Source organism: Protopterus annectens, chromosome 12.part0 (genome assembly GCF_019279795.1).
Source record: "Protopterus annectens isolate FY-2018-M chromosome 12.part0, PAN1.0, whole genome shotgun sequence".
Classification (NCBI taxonomy): Eukaryota; Metazoa; Chordata; order Ceratodontiformes; family Protopteridae; genus Protopterus; species Protopterus annectens.
The window spans coordinates 1,092,887,776-1,092,909,333 of record NC_056746.1 but is presented as its reverse complement, the minus strand read 5'-3'; the positions used below and the strand labels follow the sequence as shown (position 1 = coordinate 1,092,909,333).

The window sequence follows — 21,558 nt, the reverse complement described above, 5'->3', positions numbered from 1 at the left end:
TCAAGGATAAATAAAGTTTGACAACACAGATAGAATGTTATGTTGCGTACATAACTTATTTTATCTTTCTCTTTGCCTATACTCTGATATTAATCCCTTATAGGAAAGGCAATCTCTAACCTGCAGTCCAAATTCATGGCATCTTCCCATTCTATCATCTTTCCTTCTCAAGTTTTCTGCTCCCAATACCTTGGTTCCTTTGCCAGTTTTCTCCAGTAAATTCTGGCTCCCTCTTGCCTATTGCCTGTATCCCTAATTGAAGTAAGTAATATTGGCAGGAACTCCTTTCTTCATTCCCATGTTAGTTTAGTTCTTAGAATAGTTTCTTCTACGTTATGGATATAATATTATGCATGATTATTGTTATTCTCCTTAAAGGCTTGCATCCAAAATCCCAGTCTCTCCTTGTTTCTTGAGCTTCCCCCGGGTTTCAACATCATGGCTTTCCACTTTGAATTATAGTTTTCTGCTTGTGCTATGTATAGGAGTCTTAACTATGTAGTTCTGAAATACCCCTTCAGTTGGGTAATCCCAATCTGCCCTGTTCTACTGGAAGAATCAGCTTATCCCACTTGATTTTTGCCATTTTCCCCTCCCAGATAAAGTCCTTCAGCTCTTTGTTAATTGCTACCCACAACTTCTCCTCTGGTTGATAAAATTAGGCCTGACCTGTGTATAAGACTAAAGGGACTAAAATATTTAACTGCTTGTATCTTACTATCTGTATCCATATAACAAAGCTTCCGTTTTCTCATTTTTTGTATTATCTTTTGTTTAGTCTCTTCTCACATATCCTTAGCTGCCACACTAGAATAATTTTTAATCCACACTCATACATGTTTAATTTTATCATGTCCCCATAAATATGGGTATTCTTGCACCAGTTCATGTGTGGGTAGATAATTTACTGTTATTCCTTTGTATTAGCTTCATTAATTTTATATCCCAAAAAGATCTGAAATTGTCTCAAAATGTTCCACAACACTGTAATATCTTTTTCTGGTTTTGTTAGGTACAAAATAATATCATCTGCAAATAAAGCCAGCTTTATTGACTACCATAGCAATTATATCCTTGAATTTCTGAGTCCCTTATTTTCATTGCTAATGGTTCTAAATATAATGCAAATAATAAAGGGGAAAGAGAATATCCCTGCCCGGCTTCTCTGCCCAAGCAGAAATTATCGGAGAGGACCCCACTCATTTTAATTTTTGCCTCTGATTCCTCATTAATTCTCCTAATCAACCTTATAATTTTTTCAGGAAATACAAATGCTTCCATTGCCCTTCTCATAAAGTCCCAGCTTACTCTGTTAAATGCTTTCTGTGCATCAAGAACCACCAGCAACAATGGTATTTTCTAACATTCTGCTTCCCTCTGGATCATCTATGTTTTGTTAATGTTAAATGTTTGCCTTCCCTCTACAAAACCTCATTGATCCATATCTGTCGGTTTTGGCATTACTTTTGCCGTTCTTTTAGCCATTATAGACATGAACCCTTTATAATCATGGTTTAGTATTGAAATGGGCCTGTATGAAAGTGGATCTGATGGACCTTTACCCTCTTTAGGTATTACAGCTACCACTGCTTTTTCCAAGACGGTGGTACTTCTGCTCCTCTTACGATACTGTTAAACAAACCCTTCCAGATCTTCATCAGTTTTTTTCCTCCTAGCTTCCAAACTTCCACAGGAATGCCATCTGTTCTTGGGTGGTTTTCCTATAAATTGGTTATACATCACAATTTTTATCTCATCTTCTCCTGCCTAATTGTTAGTAATTGAGCCCCATCTACCTCTAACCTTGGCATATTTAATTCTTCCATAAACATTTCCATTTGTATCTTTTTTTGATTTTCATATTGCTCTGCTTTATAGAGACTCTCATAGAATTTCCAAAATATTTCTAATACCTCTACAGGATCTCTTGTTACCTTCTTTGTTATAGGCTTACTAAGTTTGGCAACAACCCTTTCTACTTTCTGTTGCCTGAGCCATTGTGCTAAACGTTTTTGTGCTCTAGCATTATTATCAAAAAATATTTGCTTAACAGCAATCTTTCCAAGCTCATGCATATTATCGAGGCAATCCCTTATTTTTTGCCTAGCATTCTGCAGTTGATCCTGTTCTTGTTCTTTGAGATTCCCCCTATTCTGCAATATTTTAACATTTGTCAGTCCCTCTAAATAATTTTCGTTACTTCTTAACCAGGTCATATCACTTCTTTGAATGGCTATTCAATAAGTAGTCATTAGTTAAACACCTATTTAGCGAAGCCACTCTTCATTGAATGGCAAATGTTAAGTAGGGTAAACAAGCAGTTCGCCAACTAAGCAACCGCAGGAAAAAAAATTAAAACCTGCCAAGGTGGGGGAATACTCCCCCTACACCCCCCCAACTAAACATACCAACTCTGAGATTGCACTAGAGTGGGTAAAAGGGCAAATTCCAGATGGTGGCTAACCACTGGTTTGCCCTAGTTAAAAATTGGCATTCGTTGAAGAGAGGCTTCACTAAATAGCTGTTCAACAAATGGCTATTCACCGAACAGCCTTTTGACGAAATAATATAGACCCCTTCTTAACCCTGGTTCCCTTTCTTTTATTTTCACCCTATTTTTAAACTCCACCTTAATTTTATTCTACTCTCTAGCTATATTGTCAGAAGAAATGTCTGTCCTCTGTAACAGCTCCTGAATAATCTCCACTAACCATTCCTTAAATTTCTCACTTTTCAACAGATAGATTTGAAAGTGCCAATGTCTCATTTTTATTTTATTACCCTGTGTTTTTATTTTATATATTATTGGCACATGATCTGAAATAGTTATTGGGTGTGTATGAAGACCTTCAACTAAATGCACATATTCCTGTGAAATGAAAATTCTGTCTAGCCTAGCCCAGTTTTTATACGTTGGAGAATAATAGGTATATTCACTTTGAATGCCTATTTCTGAGTTCACATCTTCCATACCAAATATTTTTATACATTTCTTCAAAAATCTACCCTCCTTTGTTATATTTTCCCTTCTAGACCCACTGACACATCTTCACTACTGAAAATCAAATTCCAGTCCTCACATATAAGTAATACTCCTTGCTGAAAATTATTTCTCCCGGAATTTGCTTAAGCTCCATTATAACAGTTTTAGGTGAAATGTAAATACATGCCAGTGTAATCCTACTCACTTTCCAGTAGCCCCTTAACACTACAACTCTGGCACTATTATCTTTTTTATCTTCTTCTATTACTATTGGAGCTCATCTTGCAATTAATATAAGTACTCCCCTTTTCCTTTGTCCCAGGTATTCTGCTGAATTACCATCCTGAAAATATTTCTTTATCAAATGCATATATTCAGTTCTAAGTGTGTCTCCTATAACATAGCTATTTGCACTCTAGATTTTTAATATAGTTCACTACTCTTTCTTGTTTATATTTATCTGTGAGGCCATTTACATTAAAAGACATTAAAGAAAGCATCATTGTATTAAAAAGTATTATTCCCACCTTTTATGTATAATAGTTTTTTTTGTTAAATGGCTAGTGCTTTTGTGTTAAATGCATACACTGTTTGGCAGGTTGAACTTTCATACAATTGTTTCTTGTCATATATATTTGAGCCTATGTCACATCTTGTAAAACTTTTTTTTTATTGGAAGTCCTCAGACAAAAAAAAACAAACATACCTCCAATACCCCCTAAAGCCTACTAACTTAATACTAACACACAAAACTATGTGCACCTTAAAATATTGAAGTTTTACTCTCCAAACAGGAACAAAAGTCCTAAACTGACAGCCACACTCATAGACTTGAATTAACCTAAAAGAAAGGTCATCCATGCTAAGATACATGGTGCAGCCTGTGCTTCTACTAAGTGCCTATTGGTTTTGTCTTATTTTTACAGGTCTCCCAGCTGGAAAAACACCTGAATGTTTTCAGAGAACATTAACTACCTTGGGAAAGCACGATGCAGCACAAATCAAATAACACTTGTGATACTTGTAATATAAAGTGCTTTTCATTTATTACAATGAACAAACTTCTTCAGATCAAAACACCAACGTGTAGACAAAGTTTAAATATATATTGTACTAATTGTTCAATTAGTCAGTTAAGTACTTAAAGTGAAATTGCTCATTTCAAGCAATTCTAAGCTTGAAAACAAACCTTTATACATATGTACTACACTAACAAAAAATGAAAATAAAAGTATTAATGATAAAAATAGTAATAATAACAATACTAATAATAATGTTCCACTTCTCAAAAAACATGAAACCAATAAACAACCAGTAATTACTTTTGCATTAAAATCAAAACTGTGCACAGAAAAAGTATATAACAGTAAATTAAAATAAAAATAAAAAAACTATTTCCAATAAAGGAAACAAATAAAACCACACTAAAAGTGTGTATGTGGCTTATGGTAATCTGAAGATTTATAAACTGTCAGACTAAAACAAGTATACTTATAACAATGGGCAAAAACCATAACAAATTACCTATTCAAGCTCTTAAGTTTGAGGATGCTACTTAGTGAGCAGCTTTCATTCAAACCAGGGGCATTATAAGCATTTAACCTGATTTGCCAGTAAAGCTCTAACTCTTCTAGTTTAAGGGGCATAGGACCACCCCTAGGATCTTGAGATAATTGATCAATTACCAAGAACTTAAACATGTGGTCGGGATGTACCGAGATATGTTTAGCTAGTGCATTTTCTAGTTTTTGTTACCTAATTGCGTATGTATGTTCATATATACGATCACGAAAGCATCTTTCTGTTTTGCCTAAATAAAAAGCAGAACAGAACTGGCATTTAGCTAGGTAAATCACCATCTTAGAGTTACAATTAGCCCTCACATTCAACAGATGTTCATAGTCATGAACTTTGAATCTATTAGATTCAGTAACGTGCTGACAGTAGTTACAAGCCTGACATTTATACATACCAGTTGTCCTCATCAATTTAGTGTGATTATGTTCAAAGAAGGCTTTAAGATTCTTAGCTTTTTTATATGTAACTACAGGGTGGTTACCTAGTTTCTGATAGACACTGTTGTCATTTTTAAACAGGTCCCAATTTTTACACAAAATCTGGAAACATTCACTACTATTGAGGTTATATGTTGTTATAAAGGTAACACTTGGTCTCTCAGGAAAATGTATAACTGTAGAATCATTCACTGGTTCAACAACCAAATCCTCGATTACATTAGGAGGGAAATGTTCTCTATTCAGAATAGATTTGTAAAACTGACGTAGAAGATCATAGCAGGAATTTTTCCAGTATTGAGCAGTATCTCATTAAACTTAAAAATAATAAAATCTAGAAAATTGATAGAGACATTAAAGTGTACAAAGAGGAGAGAGCGTACCCAAAGCCTTCATCAGTACAAGTCTGGCAGTGTCCAACTAAACATACACAACATGGTCCAGGTTACAGCGGTGCATCATTCAACATAAACTGAAATTTAACTCAAGGTGATGCTCCCGCTGGAAGTACAGATGATACATCTGAGACTGAGCCTAGTATGTCTGAGATTTCACTGAATAACAATAAGTCTGGACATTATAATCTGAGGTCTAATGACCCTAATTTTTTAGGGTCAAGATCAAAACAACAGATGGGACAATCCAACCTGAGAAACAAGCAGAAACCCAGATAGCCATATTTCGGCATCTGTTTGATAACAGTTCATCTGAATATTGTTCTATGATTGATGTATATGTTCCACCTGTTCATATTGACCCTCTTTGTGAGCCTAGGTCATTAGAATTGACAGACAATCATACACGTGACTCTGTTATAGTGGATGGCCATATTGGTACAGTTAATACTCCTGTTATACTAAGCAACATAAAAGGGGATTTTAAAGTGTACAATTTTTCTACTGTTGGTATTGCACCTGAATTAGTGGAGTTATTGTCAAAGGGGTATACTTATGTCCCAGCTCAAAAACTGAACCTGGTTAAAACAATCATTGATTTAAAATTATACGTCAGGAAACTTAATTTGAATTTAATACTTGGGAGTATTTACCCTTTTGATAGTAACAACCTTAGGATTTCTAGTACCTATAATCCCCCTCTCCATCCTCTCTTGCAGATCTTTGAATTAGTGTGTGAACTGGATATTCGTCAAAGGTTCCAAACAACACAATGAAGTTCCACCTTTAGTGTTGGATCTAAGAAAGAAAAAGAATGTCTAGATTTAATTAAATTCCACGACATTCGTTTTTGTAAACCAGACAAGGGAGGTGGGTTAGTAGTTTTTGATGATGTTGACTATAAAGAAAGGATGTTCTCTTTACTTGACAGTCCCTCCTATTCCATTAGTTCATGCTCTGAAATCAATAAGGCCTACAATAACATTAAGAATTCTGTAGAGGAAATGTATATTGAGGTTAGAATTACACAGCATATTTATAACTACTTGTCAACTGTTTTCCCTAGATTTCCATGCCTGTTTGGTATTCCCAAAATCCACAAAGACTTACACAATCCGCCTATGAGACCTTTGGTGGATGGTCGTGGTTCTCCCACCTACCCCTGTGTGAAAGTCGTGGACAATATTCTACAGAAATATCTAGTTAACATCCCTCAGATCTGTAAAGACTCTTGGTCATTTCTTGATAAAGTCAACAATATAGTTTTCAACGCAAAGTATAACTTTCTCACCATCGATGTCAAAGACCTCTATACTTGCACTCCACAGGATATAGCCTTAGATTGGGTTGACCAAATTTTGAGATTTTATGGTAGTACAGGAAACGAGTTGGATATGGTACATGAACTTCTGAATTTAGTTTTAAGTAACAACTTCTTCATATTTGGAGATAATTTTTACTTACAGAAAAACGGGGTAGCCATGGGATCCCCTTGTGGTGCAAGTGTCGCAAACTTGGTCATGGCTCAATGGGAACATCTTTATGTCCTTAACAATTCTCATTTCAAAGACAAGTTAATTCTGTACACTCGCTATTTGGACAACATTTTTATTTTATTAGATGGTGACCAAACTGTTAGTGACTCATTGGTTGACTATTTTAATTCAACCGCCCAGTTTCTGAGATTTACCTCTGCTTTCCACACTGACTCCTTGCTTACCTCGATATTTTACTTTTTAAGGATATACATTCCCAAAAATATACAGCTAACATTTATAGAAAGATCACTTATTCCAACTCATTTCTACATTTCTCCAGTTGTCACCCATTACATCAAAAGCGAGCTATAGTAAAGGGACAGTTAGTTAGGGCAGCTTGTATTATCACATCTGACAGTGATTTACTTGTTGAATGCAGGTATGTAAGAAGTTTGTTTTCACATCGAGGGTACCCAGATGAAATGCTTGACGCAATTATAGACGTAGTGTCTTCTAAACGTCTACGTCAGTTTTACAAACCTATTCTGAATAGAGAACATTTCCCTCCTAATGTAATCGAGGATTTGGTTCTTGAACCAGTGAATGATTCTACGGTTATACATTTTCCTGAGAGACCAAGTGTTACCTTTATAACAACATATAACCTCAATAGTAGTGAATGTTTACAGATTTTGTGTAAAAATTGGGACCTGTTTAAAAACGGCAACAGTGTCTATCAGAAACTAGGTAACCACCCTGTAGTTACATATAAAAAAGCTAAGAATCTTAAAGCCTTCTTTGAACATAATCACACTAAATTGATGAGGACAGCTGGCATGTATAAATGTCAGGCGTGCAACTACTGTCAGCATGTTACTGAATCTAATAGATTCAAAGTTCACGACTATGAATATCTGTTGAATGTGAGGGCTAATTGTAACTCTAAGATGGTGATTTACCTAGCTAAATGCCAGTTCTGTTCTGCTTTTTATATAGGCAAAACAGAAAGACGCTTGCGTGATCGTATATATGAAAATACATACGCAATTAGGAAACAAAACTAGAAAATGCACTAGCTAAACATATCTCAGTACATCCTGGCCACATGTTTAAGTTCTTGGTAATTGATCAATTATCTCAAGATCCTAGGGGTGGTCCTATGCCCCTTAAACTAGAAGAGTTAGAGCTTTACTGGCAAATCAGGTTAAATGCTTATAATGCCCCTGGTTTGAATGAAAGCTGCTCACTAAGTAGCATCCTCAAACTTAAGAGCTTGAATAGGTAATTTGCCATGATTTTTTGCCCATGGTTATAAGTATACTTGTTTTGGTCTGACAGTTTATAAATCTTCAGATTACCATAAGCCACATACACACTTTTAGTGTGGTTTTATGTGTTTCCTTTATTGGAAATAGTTTTTTATTTTTATTTTAATTTACTGTTATATACTTTTTCTGTGCACTCAGTTTTGATTTTAATGCAAAAGTAATTAATGATTGTTTATTGGTTTGATGTTTTTTGAGTAGTGGTACATTATTAGTAGTATTGTTATTATTACTATTTTTATCATTAATACTTTTATTTTTATTTAAGTACTTAACTGACTAATTGAACAATTAGTACAAGATGTATTTAAACTTTGTCTACACGTTGGTGTTTTGATCTGAAGAAGTTTGTTCATTGTAATAAATGAAAAGCGCTTTATATTACAAGTATCGCAAGTGTTATTTGATTTGTGCTGCATCGTGGTATCTTCTCTGTTCTCTTGGATTTAAAGTTTGTGCTTTGCCTGTTTTCTTACCTTGGGAATGCCCTTGAATGCTTTCAGAGAACATTATCTACTTTGGGAAAACTCCTGAATGCTTTCAGAGAACATTATCTCCTAGCCAGTTTATATTTTTTTCCCTCAGCCAATCACTCTGCACCAGACTGTAGCCAATTTCTCTTTATCAGATTGTCTCCATGGAGACACAACAACCAGACAACCAGTTTTTCTTTATCAGATTGTTTCCAAGGAAACATGAAGACCAGCTGCAGAATTGTTACTAAGCATACATGTATTTTCTACAAAAAGCTTCATAATATTCAATGTTCTTTTTCATTTACTTGCTCTCTCTTAAAACGTGTTACTAAATCAGTCTAAGGTCTTTAATCCAGTCATTTCACCATCCAAAAATGAGAAAAAGCACATTATTTTTTCTTTTATCATACTTTTTAACCAGGCTTTTTATACATTGCAGTGCCTACATTTCTTAAAGCTGAACAAGAAGAGAAAGAGAAGGGAGAAAGAAAAGAAAAAAAAACAGCACCTGCTTACAGTCTCCATTACAATTAAAAATACCTGAAAAAAAACTTTACAGCATGTAAAGAAAACCACAGGCCACAAAATTGGCACTATTTAAGAAAAAAACTTTTACTTTCAGTTAACCTTCTCCCTCCTCTTCCTTTCCCCAAAGCACTTTTCTGAATATTAATGACATGAAGTAGGGCATATGCTTTAGAGTCCCCCACAAGTCCAACAAATTCTGAAAAGTCCAATATTTCCAGATTTTCTTGTTCTGTAGTATTTCACAAATATAATTATTGCATTGTAATCCCAGATTAAGTTACTGGTTTTATTACTGTTCATCTCTGAAATCCTATTTCTGCTTCATTTCCAACATACTCTCAGTTCTTCTAGTTAACTCCCATACTCTCAGTTCTTCTAGTTAACTCCCATACTCCCTTTCTTCTCTCTAAAATTTCCCACTGAAAATTTTGAAAAGGTTTCACAGGCACAGTCCCTCTGTGGTCGTTATTGCTAGGAGCAAGAAATAGAATCTCCTTCTGTTTCACAGCTTACTTTTGTTGGACAAACTTTTGTACTTCTTTCTTAACATGTACTTCACCAAAAACGATTTTGTCCCTCTGAGGTAGAATACCTTGAAGACAACTGGGTACAGCAGTTTGAATCTTGCACCTGCATCTCGACATTCCCTGGATAGTAGAATACATTTGTTCCTCTTCTGTCTGATATACAGTGAACAATAACTCTCCATAAACACTGCTGTCTCCCACTTTTAGTACTTTATCCTTCTCCCACAGTTTTGTCAGAATCAGCTCCTTCTGGTGGTAGGATTGCATCATTACTATTAAAGGTCTAGGTTGCTTTCTTATAGCCAGGTTTGGAGCATACACACGATGTGCCCTTTCAACTAATAACTCCTGCTGTGGAATACCAGTCCAGTTGCTTATTTGTGCTTTCATAAAATGAATGCAGTCTTTTCCTTCAAGGTTCTGTGGTATAGCTAAAAATCTCAGGTTTTCCCTACATGCCCTGTCCTCTAATTCTATTTTTTTTTAAACATCCCTTTCTGAGCAGTCTCATATTCAGCCAGCCTTTTCTTTATTTCGACCTCTGATTTTTGCAGCTTTATCATGTCATCTGAATATCTGTTTAAAGCTTCTTCCATTTTTTCCCAGCCTTTTGTTGTTTGCATTGATAAACTTCATCAGTGTTGTGTTTATTTTAACCAGGTCTATGTACAGTTGTCTTATATCTTCCTGTAGGTTACTGGAAGTCATGTTTGAAGGTTGTATTGCTTTTTGCTGAATAGCTGCAGAACTTTCTCCAGTCAGTGTTTCTTCTTCACTTTTTGTAGCTGATGTTTCTCCAGGACTTTTGTATTTCTTTATTCCTGGCATCCAGGCAGTGCACTTACTAACCAGTACTGAAATTTACCCATAAACTGAAATCAACTAGCCTTCTCTGCTGAGTTTCTGTTTTCACACAGAGAGAGCTATAACTAAGCTGTTATTCAATGTGCAGCTATCTTTGAAGTCGGTGTGGTGGTGTTTTAATATATTTTGATAATATTAAAGTATGTATGGTCATGCAGATGTGTTTCCAAGTCATTGCTTGTCATATTTCCTACAAAGAAACTAAAAGGACTGCTAAAGAAACTGAAGTAATTTTTTAAATGTCAGTATGCTTATAAGCAATGGTGTAACATCTAGATCCAAGGATGTCATTGTTCTACTGTAGATGGCCTTCATCTGACCAGTCATTGAGTACAGCACTCCCTTCAGTATGTACCTGGCCAGGCACGTGCAGCAACTGGAGCATCCACAGGGTTTTTTCTCAAAAAAGAAAACAGAGAATAAACATTTCCTACATGAACTGCCTGAAAGCCCTCTCTCTGTGTACTCAGTCTCCTACAGACTGCTGAGAAGCGATCTATGCCTGACCTACACAAAGCATCCTCTGATCAAACTCTGATGGACCTGTTGCACATCCACAAAATGAATAGCATCAGAATTACCCACGCTTGGGACCTAAACCTAATTTGCAACATAAATAAAACATGTTGAAGGGGCAGGTATGAGACAGAGACTACCTCTTCACTGGAACAGGCTTCCCATTCTTGTGAAGCAGAGTTATTCTCTAACCCAATTCAAACATGACTTGCACCAGTAGATTGGGAATTGAAAAGTTACCCCTGGTCTGACACCTTTGTCTCTGGACAGAGGCCTACATATATCTCTTAAAATAACCATAGGGTATCAAAATTTGTCAGAGACATCTGGGAAGTATGGACAGGAAGTAGTGTATGCTTCTCCAAATTTATTTTCAGAATTTTGAATTATCAGACTCGCATATTAATGTTTATTCTAATCATGAAATTATTTGGAATGTTTGTCTGCAGTTTAATCTCCCAGTTTTCTCTCTCTCATCACTTTTCCAACACCTTATCCCAACTAAAATTCCCTCTACTACATCTCTCCAATTTCTTATATACTTTACCATATCTCCCCTATCTCTCCTATCTCATCCTTTGTGTACTTTGAATGAAAATAGCCCTCTAAATTTCATGAACCTCACCAGCAGAAACTCCAGAAAAATATCTCTTTATGTCAGTGGATATGTACAACTTAACCTCATGCATGTATTGGCTATTGTCAAACAATTTTCTTCTTTTTACTTTCTTTGTTAATACTGTCCACAGTTTTTATTGTAATACTTGACTTGTATTGCTCTTGTTGGAGCTTTTCTCCCAGGGCCTCCACTGAAAATGGGTTCCTGACCCAGTCGGACTTTCTCTGTCACCAAACGTCAAATAAATAAAATAAATAAATTTTGTGAGAAAACATCTGCTTTAAATTATTTTTGTGAGAAAACATCTCCTTTAAATTATTTAGTTTCTTCTATTAGTCGCTGCTCTCTGTTTAAAGTGTGTTTGTGTGTTTATAGCTCAGCTGATAATTCTTCCAGGGCTATGGATCTGGTGTTATTTTGTGGAGGTTTGCCTGGCTGCATTCCCAGAACCTCCCATGAGGATGTGATTAATGAGATTTTATTTTATTTTCTGGATAAAGGTTAACTTTTTGGTCCCTTGGATGCAGAGGTGATCTGGTTTGATACACCCCGTATCCAATCAGCTTCAGCTGACTGCATGGATAATAAGGTCTTATTTTCCTTTAGGCATCTGTTTACTGAGGATGTGCATCAGGTACTAAAGGAGGCAAGGAAGCCTGCTAATAGAATATCATATTTTAGCAAATGGAAAAGGTTTTCTAGGTGGTACCAATAACAATATAACCAGGATGCATTCATGGCTAGTTGTTGTCTGGTCTTACAATATTTGTGTGAGTCACTTTCCTATGGCCTTTCTCACTCCTCCATCAAGGTTAATTTATTGGCCATTTCAGCATGTCTGCCCATGGATCCTCCTCTTTTAAGACTTTCTGTTATCAAAATGGTTTTGAAAGGGGTTTTGCTTAAGAGGCCTCCGAGAAAACTGAAATCCACTTCTTAGAATCTTAATTTTGTGTTTGAGGAGCTAACACATGCTCCAGTTAAAACAGCTAATCTGGTTAACTTGAGGTTCTTAACATGGAAAACAGTTTTACTGATTTGATTGCTCTGTCCTCTCCATGAAGAGAACCTAGGTGCAAGCTGTTATGGTGAGTCAACCCTCTCATTTTCCACAGAGACAGGATTTCTTTGAAAACTAATCTGTCTTTTATGCCTAAAGTGCTAACAGAGTATACTTTAAGCCACCTGTTACCCCATTTCTTTACTGATCTTAAAAATGAGTTAGAAAGGATGCTCAATACCTTGGATGTCCACTGACAACCGTCATAGTATTTTGACAGAACTCTGTGCATACTTTTACAAAACAGTATAAGCTTGATTCCTTCTCTAGGTGTAGATTAGGATTTGTAAAGACCGTTCTAAAGGGGTTCTGAACTCTTGTCTTTCCACCTGCCAAATGCAGTGAACTAGGATAATCTACTCATATAGTTAAGACTACTGCAGCAGTGATCAGTATGATGAACATAGTACAGTTGTGTAAGTAAACTTACCATAACAGTAGATGTTTGAATGAACAGTGCTGCAGTAGCCAGCTCCCTCCATCCATCCCCCTTATTTTTTGGTGTGTTGTTTATGCCAGGATATGGTTGTTCATTTTTTGTCCTTCCTAGCATTGACCATTCAGGGCCCAGCCTTCCTCTGTCTGTTAGCAGCAAAGCTGTGAAGGGCATGGCACCAAAGTTTTTTTTTAGTCAGCTCAGCTTGAGCTGCCTTACAGTTTGGGCCCATTGAAGGTGCCCTGAAGCTTTGGCTTTGGAAGCAGGCCAGATGTTATATCCTTGGCAGAATGTAACCCGTATAGCTATGAGCACTATAGCAGTGATCATTTGAACATCTGCTTTTATAGTACGTTTACTTACATGACTGTACTTTTTGTACAGCCATACCATGGGATTCAAAAGGGCTTATTATGACTTGGAAGCCTTCAATAAGAAGGCTTCTACTTCGCAGTAAGCCTGATAATTTCAAAGACTACTGTTTTGCTACTGTTTTCTCCTAGCAGTGGTCAAAGTGCAGAGAGTAATCTTGTTGGTGAAACTGCATGCAAGTGTGGCAGTGTGAGGGAGAGGGTTATGCAAATTAGCCACATATTTTTCCCTAGAAATGGCATTGGCAATGGATTAATTCAGCCAAGCAATTCTGAATTACTTAACTGAGTAAATTTCGTCTCAAGGAAGAAAAAAGTCAACACCATCAAAAATTCATCTTTCACCAATTCATTTTTATACATAACTGCAGAGAGTTGTTTGTGTGCATCTGCATATATCTATCTCTGTAGGGACATGAATACAGCTGCATGAATGTGTGTGTCGGGGGTATGTGTGTGTATGTATGTATGTATATGTGTGTGTGTGTGTGTGTGTGTGTGTGTGTGTGTGTGTGTGTATATATATATATATATATATATATATATATATATATATATATATATACGTATTGTTTGTGTCTTTTGGCTTTTCCCGGTTAGGGGTCGCCACAGCGAAACTCCGGTCTGCTAATGATTGGCAGTAGAGTTTTACGTGCTGGCTTGCCGGGCCTAACGCATAACCTTCAACGAAGGAATGCCCGTTCATGCATGTCGCCACACAGAAGACGCTCTAACTGAGAATCGAACGGGCAACGTCTAACTGTGATGCGACAATGCTACCGCAGCACCACCACTGTAGTATACATATGTGTGTGTGTGTGTGTGTGTGTGTGAGCCTGGGTGGTTACCCTGCAAGAGGTAAGGGTACATATATGTGTGTTTGTGTGTAATGCAGTGTACATACAGAAATGTGAAAAAGTGTTACTATGAGAATGGACAAATGTTAAGTTGTCTATCTCGCCTTCATTCTTGCTGGATGGGTTCGGAGCCGACCTCGGCTCCGACTCGGCCACTCTAAAAGCTCGAGAGTTGGTTCCACCGGCTCGAGGCTCCCCTTATATCCCACAATGCTAGGCGAGAGTTACCTCAGATCTCGTTTGCCGCTACAGCTTCGAGGTTGGTTTCTTCTACCGGTTCCTGGTGAGTGTTAGCTTTTTATACAAAAAGTTACTCTTTTTTCCCCTTTTAACTTTAATTCTTCCTAAATTAGTGTAGGATATAGATCTTTATCCCCGACCCTATTTTTTCCCCGTTTTCTTATTAAAAGAACCGTTAGTTCTTCCCTTGGGCCTTTGGCCTTCCCTTCCCTAGGGTGTGTTTGTGTAGTTACTTTAACTTTTTTGTGCTTAATTATTAGTATTTTTACTAAAATTGTTATTATTTTTAGTATTAATAATTTTTTCTGACAGGGTATAACTGTGTGTTTGGGTGTGTGTTAGTGTACACCTGTCAGTTAGGAAAATGTCAAAGGAAGCAAAGGTCTCTGGATTCAAGAAGTGTGATGCGTGCTGTCAGAAAATGTCTCTGACAGACGCTCACACTTCTTGTGTCTATTGTCTGGGGCCTTTGCACCTGCAGGACTCCTGTGCTGTGTGCCATGGCTTCAGCCCCAGGGTCCTGCAGGAGAGAAAAAACAAGTTGATTCTGAGAGGCTTGTTAAAACCAGAGGATTCCCTGTCAGTTTCAACAGGGAAGCCCTCTAAGGCATCGAGGTCTTCGGCTCCGGCTTCTGAGCCGAGACCTCAGGTTGTTCAACCTTTGCCTTTATCGGCTCCGGCTGGAGCCGATAAGACTCAGTCCACAGTTTCTGTGGCTTCCTCGGCTCCGGCCGGAGCCGAGGTTATCGAGGTACCGTGTCGGCTCCGACAAGATCTTGAGCCGACAACCAGAAAGAGGTCTAGGTCACCTTCTCTTGGCTCCGTTCATTCGGCTCCAGGATCTCCCCTGCTGTCTGAACGGAGCCAAAGGTCTCATTCCTCTAGGTCATCGAGGCTTTCCGATCATGACCTTCAGAGGGTGGTGAGTCGACTACTTAAGTCCGAGGCACTAGCCCAGATGCTTCAGAGCCCGACTCATCAGTCGGTGCCTGCCCCGTCCATCAACTCTTTCCTCCTTCGACTCTTTTGAGTTCGAGCCGGGTCGTCGGAACCGAGACTGTGGTCACCGAGCCGAGACAATTGTCTTCGGCTCCGTCGTCGGCTCCGTTTTCTTCCGTGGAGGAATCTCGGCGCCGGACCTCCCTCGTCGGCTCCGAGGAGGTGAGTGGCATCGGTCCCTTGTCCGACCCCCTCTCCTCTCGGTGCTTGGCGCTGGTGAGTTCGGCTCCGACATCGCCTCGAGCCATCACTGTCGGTGCCGAGGGGGGTCCTTAGCTCCTCGGAGCGGGGACCTCTGGCTCTGCCTGACAGGGGTGCATTCGAGGTCATGCGGAGTGTGTTAGAGCCGGGCTCTACTCCACAGTCGGCTCCATCAGCCCCTCCCTCTATGCTGCCTCAGGGTAAGTCGACTCACTCCCTCATCCCGGACCGCAGAGAGCCAGCTCCTCAGGAGCCCCCTTTGGGGATTTCATCCTCTTCCGAGGCCTCTCCTGATTTGGTAGAAGAGCCCCCTCGGAAGAGGAAGTGCAAGAGGAAGCACATTGACTCACCTGAGTCTATCACGTCGGACACAGATCTGGATGATTCTGAGGGTTCCCCCCGTTCCCCTTCTGAAGATGTCTCATTTGCAGACATTCTGGAGATCCTTAAACAGAGGGGAAATTGGCCAGCCCTCAACCCTTCGGAGGACGAATCTGTGTATCTTGAGGCGTTTGGCTCTCGTCCTTCCACCTCCTGGGTGTCCCCCCCCCCTTCGACCCCCTCATGCAGGTGGTTGCTAAGAAGGCATGGACGGCTCCTGATTCAGTGGACCCCACTCCCAGGAGACCCTCCAAATTCATCACAGCTCCATCAGACAAGCAATTTTTATCAAAAGGAGTTTCTGTGGATGCTATGGTGGTAGCTGCCGCCACAAAGAAGGAACTGGCTGATCCTTCAGTGCCTGTCCATCCACCTAACAAGGAATCTAGGTCCATGGATAGGTGCGGAAGCGGATGTTCTCCTCAGCGATAGTTACCATGCGTCGGCTGAATTACCTGTGCCATTTCACTCGTCTTCAAAGGGACTTGGTCAAGGAAGCGAGTGAAATGTTGAAGGACCCTACAGCTGCGGGTTTCCAAGAGAAAATGAACACGCAGCTGGCTATCCTTAATTCCATTTCCAACTCCTCCATGCCTCCTCTCTTATGCGGCCGATGGAGCGAGCAGAGCCGCAGGAACAGGGGTAGCCTTACGTAGGCACGCCTGGATGCGGCTATGCAACTTTCGGAACTTTTAAAGACGTCTTTCACGAACTCCCCTTTTGATGGACCATCTCTTTTTGGTCCTCAAGTGAAAGAAACCCTGACTAGGTGCGAGACTGATGGCAAGACCCTTTCTGCCGCCGGAGTCCGTTTTCGACTCCTTCTAGGCCTTACCCCAAAGGCCAGAAGGGTGGAAAGATGTGGTTCCGTAAACAATCTCAAGGGACTTCGCCTGACGACAGAGTCGTTTTCCTACCAGAGGCAGAGGTGGGAATAACAATGGTAGACGCCGCCCTAGGGGCAGGGGGGGTCCGCAGAACCAGGGCAATCGGGAAGCCTTTCCTGACAAGCCCTTTCAGCATCCCTGAGGTGTTGCCCGACTGCCCATCTTCGGAGGCAGTCGGGGAAGATTGTCACTGTACCCAGAAGCCTGGCTATCCCTGACTCAAGACAAATGGGTACAGTCCATCATTTCGAAGGCTATTCTATCCCCTTTCTTCGTTTTCCAAATCAGTCAAAAATCCCTTCCAGATGTTCCACCGCTCAAAGGGATATAGCAGCTTTGGAAATTTCAAAACTGCTTGCAAAAGAGCAATTCAGCCAGTGCCAGCAGACCAACAAGGATCCGGAATCTACTCAAGGTTCTTTTTAGTTCCAAAGAAAACAGGGGACTGGAGACCAATTTTGGATCTCAGTATCTTGAACAGATCAGTCAAGAAAACAAGATTTCGGATGGTCACGCTGCAATCCATTCTTCCCTATTGGGAAAAGGAAACTGGATGTGCTCTATAGACCTTCAGGATGCGTACTATCACATAAAAATAAACAGACGCTCCAGAAGATTCCTCCGCTTCAGGCTGGGAACCAGTCATTTTCAATTCAGGGCCCTGCCCTTTGGTCTCACCACTGCCCCGGTGTTTACCAAATGCATGGCAGTGGTAGCTTCTCACCTGAGACGACAAGGATTCCAGGTGTTTCCATATTTGGACGACTGGCTTCTCACAGCTCCCACCAAGCATCTCCTTCTGATGGCCAGAGATTATACTTTTCGCGTTTGTCAAAACTGGGTATTTCAATAAATTGCGAAAAGTCTGTTTTGTCGCCTTGTCGTACTATTACCTACATAGGCGCAAATTTAGATACTATAAACATGTCTGCAACGCTAACGAACCAAAGGATATCAGACATTCACAAATTGGTGTCACTTCTTCTCAACAACAACAGAGCCAAAGCCAGGTTAGTTCTAAAGGTGTTGGGAATCATGGCAGCGCCATACCTCTCCTCCCATTGGCCAGATACCACATGCGGATCCTTCAGTGGATGCTTTTTTCTCAATGGTCATACCAGGAACTTCCAATGTCTCACACCATTATGATCACGCAAGCGTGCAAAAGCATCTCATGTGGTGGATGTCTTCCCCAGCTCCTGTCGGAAGACCATTTGTTCCACCTCCTCCGGTTGCTACTCTGACAACGGATGCCTCCCTGATCGGGTGGGGGCATTATCAGGGCAGGACAGTCCAGGGCACATGGCAACCAAACGAATGCCACTTGCACATAAATGTTCTGGAGATGAGAGCAGTGCTTTTAGCGTTGCAAGCCCTTCAAGACTCTCTTCCCTTGGGAACGATTGCAATCCAGACAGACAATATGTCTGTAGTGTGGTACATCAACAAACAAGGCAGAACCAGATCATACCCCCTGTGTCGAGAAGCACTCAGACTGTGGCAATGGGCGATTTCTTCTCAGCGTTTTCTGATAGCAACGCACATCCCCGGGAAGTCCAATCACATTGCGGACAAGTTGAGCAGAGCTATACTCATGCCTCACGAGTGGTCTCTGAAAGACTCTGTAGTGAGAGAGATATTTCTCAAGTGGGGTCAGCCTTGCTGCGATCTTTTTGCTACTCCCCAAAACAGCAAGTGCAGAGAATACTTCACTCTATTCCCTTTACCAGGCCAACCCAGCAGAGACGCTCTAGTCCAAGTTTGGCCCCGGGGACTTCTGTATGCATTTCCTCCTTTCCCACTGATCTCTCAAGTAATACAGAAAGCTATCGTTCAGAAGGCCTCATTGATCCTCATTGCTCCTTACTGGCCTCGACAAGTGTGGTTCCCCTTTCTACATCGATTTCTTTTGGAGCGACCGTGGAATCTGGACCTAGTTCCAGATCTTTTGATCCATCAGTCGGGTCAGTTTCATCGCTCCCTCCCCTCTCTGAACCTCACTGCTTGGTTCCTCCAGTTCCAACCGTAGCCAGGCTTCCTCATTTATCTCACTCTGTTAGAGATATATTGATAGCTTCCCATAAATCTTCCACTCGAAAGATTTATTTGAGTAAGTGGAAACGCTTCTCATATTGGGCACAAGGAAAGGACATAGATCCTTTCACCGCTTCCATCCAACTAGTCCTTGATTTTCTAGCTGAACTCTTCCATGCAGGTTCATCTCCATCTACTCTTAAGGTTCAATTGGCAGCTATTTCTAATTTCCATGTGGGTATCTCCGAATCTGCCCTAATGTCCCACAAACTTTGCAAAGCCTTTTTGAAAGGAGTTTTTCTTCTCAGACCTCCTATAAGAAATCCTCCTTCTCCTTGGGACCTAAATTTAGTTCTTGCTTCTTTGATTCTTTCCCCTTTCGAACCGGCAGCTTCATGTTCCTTGAAATTATTATCATGGAAAACTCTCTTTCTGGTGGCTATCACATCAGCTAGAAGAATTTCAGAACTTCAAGCACTCAGTTGTCGTTCTCCTTATCTTTTGTTCCATAAGGACAGAGTTTCCTTACGAACTAACCCGTCCTTTTTGCCTAAGGTGGTTTCAACATCAAATCTAAACCAAAGCATTGACCTCCCTGTCTTTTTCCCAGAGTATTCAAATAGGTCTGAACAAAAATTACACTGCCTGGATGTTCATCGTCAATTAAGGTACTACTTGGACAGGACGAAACAATTCAGAAAATCTGATCAGCTGTTTGTCTCCTATGCGGAAAGCAGAAAAGGACTTCCAGTTTCAAAGGTATCATTATCCAGATGGCTAACGTCTCTGATTACCCTTGTTTATGAGATTAGACACCAAAACTGCCTAATAAACCTAAAGCCCATTCCACCAGAGCTTTGGCTACTTCTTTAGCCTTCCAAGACAGACTGCCTATTGACACCATTTGTGCAGCGGCTACTTGGGCTACTCCTCACACTTTTATTTCCCATTATAAGTTGGATTTAGCTTCTAGGCATAGAGCTAATTTTGGTTCCACTGTTCTCAGGAGTCTGTTCCGTTAGGCCACCCAGGACAAGGTGCTAGGGACGCGGTCCCATCCAGCAAGAATGAAGGCGAGATAGACAACTTAACATATAGAAGTTATGTTCTTACCATAACGTTCCATGTTAGTTGTCTTCTTCTCGCCTTCTTCTTGCGTCCCACCCTCCTTCCCCCTGGCCTGGACAGACCTAGAGGAGTTGTGATCGTGACCTCTCTTTCTACCACCTCTTTCTTAGTCATATGCTATTGTGCATATTTCTTATTTCAGGATGTAGGTCTCCCTTTTTCTTCCTGCTGTTAGAGGTGGATTCTATTTACAGTTATACTGTTATTGATATAAGCTGGGTTAGCTTACAAACGAGATCTGAGGTAACTCTCGCCTAGCATTGTGGGATATAAGGGGAGCCTCGAGCCGGTGGAACCAACTCTCGAGCTTTTAGAGTGGCCGAGTCGGAGCCGAGGTCGGCTCCGAACCCATCCAGCAAGAAGAAGGCGAGAAGAAGACAACTAACATGGAACGTTATGGTAAGAACATAACTTCTATTTATGTAAACACGTGTGTGTGTGTGTGTGTGTGTGTGTGTGTGTGTGTGTGTGTGTGTGTATACATGCCAGATACATGGTAATGAGCCTTAATGAGGCATTTTTTTTATGTCGACTTACTTTGTTTCCGATTTGAAGATTCTATCACGCTATTTGACCAACCTGGATTGACCATTTAAAGGGGGTGGAGAGAAGCTCTCTAAGTCTCAGTCTCAGTGTATTTTAGAGAAAGAAATATGTGAAGTCCAGTTATCAGGAGTATTAGAGAGATTCATTTGGTTACACAATGAGAAAATAAACAGGCACTTGTGTTGTTATGAAGTACACTGTTGCAAGCATGCATGCTCCCAATCATTAAGAAGGTGTTAAAATAATGTGCTTTGCATAGAAACATACAACTGACATTTTATTTTTTTAACAGGATAATTACAGAAAACTGGCATTTGCTTTGTCTGTAATTTGAAGCGTTAATGTACTAACTTCTTTTAAAATCTTTCTGTACATAGTAAAAGCAGCAGTAAATGAAATATAATCATGTAAAATATTAATAGTTGTAACAGAATTTAAAACAAGTACTGTAAAACTATTTTTGAAACGTGAACATCGGTACTGATAAGGTTGTTGATTCATGCAGACAAGTGATTTTCTTGTAACATTAAAGTTCTTTTTATTTGGTCTCCTACATTATTCATTTAGCTGACACATTATTGCCATGTAGAGCGAGTCAATTAACTCATTATTACTTAATTGTTTTTTTTTAAACTGGAGATCTATTTTTATAGGTGCTGTATAAATGAAATCAGTGTTAGTTTGCTCTCAGA

The 21,558-nt window shown here is 39.8% G+C and overlaps 1 protein-coding gene across 1 annotated transcript in view; it reads left to right on the top strand.

The window, feature by feature from the left end:
• L3MBTL1 (L3MBTL histone methyl-lysine binding protein 1) overlaps nt 1-21,558 on the top strand; it is a 2,277,156-nt gene that overhangs the window by 1,336,997 nt on the left and 918,601 nt on the right. The window lies entirely within an intron of this gene.